This window comes from Castor canadensis, chromosome 12, assembly GCF_047511655.1.
Source record: "Castor canadensis chromosome 12, mCasCan1.hap1v2, whole genome shotgun sequence".
In the NCBI taxonomy this organism is placed as follows: Eukaryota; Metazoa; Chordata; class Mammalia; order Rodentia; family Castoridae; genus Castor; species Castor canadensis.
The window spans coordinates 87,240,847-87,246,543 of NC_133397.1; positions in this window are offsets into that span (position 1 = coordinate 87,240,847).

Below are 5,697 nucleotides of genomic sequence, written 5' to 3' on the forward strand. Positions count from 1 at the left end.
CCATCTATTCTATAATACAACCATTTGCAAAGCATAGTAGGAATATAAATAAATAAGCAATTAAGTCTACTTCAGGTATCAAGGAAAAAGGAAAGTGGCTTTAAATTTTATAGATAAGCAATAATTTGTGAGTTTCCATGAAGACATGTCTATTCCTTGGCAGAGTAAACAATAAGGAGTGGTAGAAAATTACTTTATAGCTGTCAAAGGAGTCACTGTGTTTTAACCAGGAGTTTGACATGAAACAAATGCTGTAGTTTCTGTCATTTATCTACCAATTACTTAGAACTAAATCAGAGGTGTTCTTGATGTTCCATGGCAGCATGCACATCAGTTTTAAGTATAAAATCGCTTTTGTGTGTTTGATGTCCTGTGGGCAATACTTTATCCCCCTGCCTCAGCACCCAAATACAAATCAATAGTAACCAATGGTGAAAAAGCAAGACTCTCTCAAAATTATATTGATTCAATAGCCATGAAAATGCAGTCTTCCCTAAACAGCTGGAGTCTGAGGGATTTGAGATTTCCAAACACTCATTGAGAGTGTATGAAGATTAATTTTCTTGCTACCTTAGGAACAGCTATATCCACAACATAAAACATCTTGGAGAATTTTCATATTGTAGTACATGTACCTTTTCTAATTCTCTTTTCCACAGTAGTTCTCATCTTTATAGCCTCCCACGCTTTCCCTGTCTTAGATTAACAATGTACTGCTTTTCTCCCTCCACAATTTTTCTAGGTTACCTTTGCAAATCTATTTTATAATTAATACAGATGCCATAATTTATTCTCTTCACTGTAGTCTCCTTTTACTGTCTTATAGTCACTGACATCAGGCTTGCCTAAGTCAATTACATTTTCCCTAGGGCCTTTCTTTATAATGACTTTCTTTTTATTACCTTCCACATATCTCAAGTTTAGGACCTGTCATCAGGGAACCTTCTTTCTAGTTTCAGACCACCATATCTTCATTCTTTTATTTTTATATTTTATTTTAATTCACTTTTTGGTGATGGAGATTGAACCAAGGGCCTTACAACTACCACTGACTTACACACCTGTCTTCTTCCCACCAAATCCCCTGCCCCACTTTCTATTTTTGATATGGGGATCTCACTTGAGAGGAGGGATTTCAAACTCCAAGTCTCAAGCAATCATTCTAAGTAGTTAGGACTAGAGGAAACTGTTACCATGTCCACCTTCATTCTCCTGAAGAACTGATTCTGTAAGACTCATGTTATTTGTCTATACAATTTTCTACTCATTTTATATGCTATCATCTTCCTGTCGGGCTGCCCTTTTCAACTTTTAGAAAATAATTAGAAACTTTTAAAAGGTTGTAAAAAGAGTAAAAAAGAAACACAAAGTTTTATTATTTTTTCCCCTAGCCATGTGAAAGGTAAGGATTGAAGAACATCTTTATATTTTAGAGTACAAATTCTAAAACCAAGGATATTCTTTCAAGCAACTACAGTGAAACTAAAAAAAAAAGTTAACATTGGAAAAATAGTATTATATGAGTCACAAACCTGCTTCATGTTTTATTGTTACAGAAAAACGATTCAAAGTTCACACATTAATTTTGTTGCCATGCTTATTAATATACATCAACTAAGAGGAGTTTCAGAGAATTTCTTTGTTTTTGATGACTAGGAAACTTTAAAAATGATAGTATAATTAATTTGTAAAAGGTTTCTCATTTGTGTTTATAAAATATTTCCTCATTTTTAGATTTGAATCAAACATTTGGTAAGAATTACATTTTATCAGTTCCCAATTTCCCTTTATCCCATTATTTGTAATTCACCTCTGTACTTTAAATATAATCTTCTGATCATCTGATTAAAGTGGTGTTATCCAGGTTTCTCTGCTGTAATTACTACATTTTCCTTTGTAATTAATCACCTATGTGTAAAGGTAAGTGGAAACAGCTATTCATCTTAGCCTACTTTCAACCAGTACTTACTGCATTGTTGCTGTTATATATCTGAGCTAGCCATCAACATCATGGATGATTTTTTTAAATTCACTCTTTTCTTCTAAACTACTAATGTGCACTGTAGTGTAAGAAAAAGCTTTATTTATGTCAATAACAATTAATGTTCTCCTGTTTTTTCAACCATTATTTAAATTGATATTTACGTTGCTCAGGATGGACCACTGAGAAATCCTTAAATTGTTTTCTGTGTCTTTTGGGTATCTCCTAATTATTCCCTGAGCATTTCTGTGCTTTCAGGAATTAGAGATATTGCAGTCTCTTCTCTCAATTTTTTCTGGCCTAGTCTTAAAATTTCTTATTTTTCTAAATACTCTTGGTTCTTTGCATTATAAAGAAACTCAAAAGATGGAGAAATTGTGGTCTATAGTGGTGGAATTGCTATTGAACTCTTTTACACTGTTTTTATTTTTTGGCATTACTGATGTTTGCTAGGTAGAGGCCTCTACAGTTTCAGCCATTCCTACAGACATTTTTGGCTTGAATTTTTTTTGGATAAGGTCTCACAATTTTCCTCTAGGCTAGCCTTGTACTTTGATCCTCCTACCTAAGCCTCTAACAATATTTATGTGAGTATATATTTGTGAGTATATTTTTGTGAGTATATATATGTGAGTATATTTTTGAGGCAATCTCTCATTTACTGTTTGCCAAAGAAACCTTTTTAATAGATCTAGATTTCCACCTTGGATATGGGTATTCTATATTTTGAAAAATATACCTATTTATATTCTGAGTAGCATTTTAAAAACTGTCAATATATTCATTGCCTCTTTGAAAATACTACTTGTTTCTATAGATTATTTTATAAATTCTGTGCACTTTGGATTTTTGCTACATTTTAATGTAACTTTCTTAATATTCACAATGGATTTTCAATATTCACTCATTGAGGTGTGTTTTTGCTTTTGAATGTTCAAAATGAAGTCTTTCATCAGTCAGATTATCATCAGTCCTCACTCCTATTTCCCTTCTCCATTCTTTCTGGAAATCTACTTTAAAATATTTTAGACATACTGAGTGTCTTCTCAAAGTATTTTATCCTTCCACATATATTTTTCATTATTTTGAATCTCTGATTTATTTGTGGATTTTTTTCCCTAAATTTTACCTTATTATCATTTCTCTATTCTTTATCTGTATTTAATTTGCAGTTAAATATATCCAATCATTTATTAACTTCAAGTTTTCTCTCAGTTTTATAATTTTCAGTAATTACATATAATTATTTTTTCTTTTTGCCTGTTAACATTTTTAATTCCTAGCACTTTGCTAACACTTTCCATTTTTCCTTTTAAAACCATGACTATAATATTAATTAATTAATAATTTAATATCCGTGTCTGATAAAAGCAATATCTTGACTCCTTATCATTCTTTTTCTACTTTCTGACACTTCTGCTATCCAATTCATGGTAATACTCCTGAAGTGTTCTAGTACTTTTTATTGTGTGTTTGTATTTTTTATAAATATTTGCTTATTGAAATTTTAACTTCATAGTATTATATTCTGATAAATCTTCCCTAATCACCATCTACTACTGACAATTACTTGCTGACATAAGCAGTTCCATTTCTCTGCATAAAAAAAAGAGAGCCAGGTGTAAGAGCCATGCATAATTCTGGTTATTGAAGAGGCAGAGGTAAAAGGATTAAAGCCAATCTGGACAAAGTTAGGGAGACCTTATCTCAAAAAGGAAATAGAAATGAAAGAACTGGGGGCAGAGTTCAAGTACTAGAGCCCTTGCCTAGCATATGCAATGTCCTGAGTTCAATCCCTAGTAGAACTGGGTTTCTTAGGATCACCTAGTTGTGTGAAAGCTAAACTACAGTTGAGGCAAGACCTTGTTTGTTTCAGTTCAGCCTTAATCCTAGAGTACAGCCTTTTGTAGTACTGAAAACTACAGGAATGAGTTTTGAACATGCAAAAAATGGGGAAATTTACAGGCAGGTGAAAATTTGTCAAATGATTAAAAGATTGCAAACCATAAGATGTTTGAGAAAAATCAGGAGATGCAATTATATTGTTTTGAAAGGGAAATTTTAGACAATGCTTAATAGATATCTATCATATTTCTGACATCAAATATATATATATATATATATATATATAATCGTTAACCTCTTTCTGTAAGAGATAAAAAAATAAAGTACAGCAAAATTATTTAAGCAAAAATTTATAACAAAAATGAAGACACTGAGGCAATTTTACTAAAGAGATAGCATGAACTGGTTAAAATAAATAGACACAAGTTTTTAAGTTTTAGTACACAGAAAAATGGTCTAGAAAAACATATTATTTATATATATATAAATCAAAGACTATTTAAAGTTGATTAAAACCACACTAATTTCTGGAATTAATCAATTAATTTGGGGTTTTATATTTTGAGTTATAAAAACCCAATAAACTATATATTAGTAAACCAGCTATTTGGAATTGATTTTTTAAAAATCATCCTATTTAATAATATCAACAGATCTATTGATGAGTGCATTTTGTAGGCACAGATTTGAAATTAGCATCTTATAAAGAATGTATATATAAAAATGCAAAATAAATAAGTACATATATAAATAAGTATAATTTAAAAGAAAATGCATGTAGTCAAGGAACATTCTGTGAGAAGATGTTTAAGCTGTGATTACTGGATAAATGCTTACTGAAGTTTATTTGTCCTAAAACAATATTGTAAAATATTGACACTTAACTTTCCTATCAAGTTGTAATTTTATATTTTTATTTAAAGGATTTCCATTAATAAATCCCTTGCATTGGGTGAACCCATTTTAAGATGATCAAAAAATTAAACCAAATATTGCTATAGTTTTGAGGACAAAGGAGAAAAATCTGTAACATTATTTGGCTTAAAGGCTTAAAGAATATAAAAGAAAACAAGAATAAAATTAAGGGCTATAAAACTTATACTTAAATTTTCATTAGTAGAGAGCTAGCCTCAGCAACCAAATCCTCCCCCTACTGCTTCCAGAGTCAAGACTTTTGCTAAAGATCTAGGTCAAACTTTAAAAATACCTCAAGACTGGGAAGCAGGCTATTTTGTGTTTTGTACATTGACATATATTGTGTTAAGAATTTTGAGCCATGTTTTAATTCATTTGTTAATAGTGTCTTGAAGTGCTTAAAACAATGTGCTGTGTTATAATAAGAATGTAAACCTAAATAGAACAGTGCCTTATCTCAAGGCTTTTCAATGTGGTGGAGTTAAAAAACATATAAACACAAGTTGTTCTGTGAGCATTATAAAATGGACAGAAAATATTATAATGACCAGTGCCAAAATTAGAATGTTCAAATCATTTATGTGCATCCAGGAAAGATTAACAAATCATAAAATACAAAGTTTTCATATTCAAATGTTTCAGATATTTTATTTTTTAAGACCTTGAAATGTATTTTTTACATCACTGTTAACTTCATATGATGGATATTTGTTATCTTTTTTTTGTTTGCTTATTTTTTATTTTAACTTTTTAGCTAAAAATTTCCATGTTGTATCTACTATATCTATTTCAATGAATACATAAAACACAAAAGTTGTTCATATTAATGTGACTACATAAAATGTATAATACATGTATACATTGTGCAATATTTAAATCATGTTAAACATATTTACCTCCTAAAATATTTACCATTTCTTTATGATGAAAACTTTCAAAATCCTTTCTTCTAATTT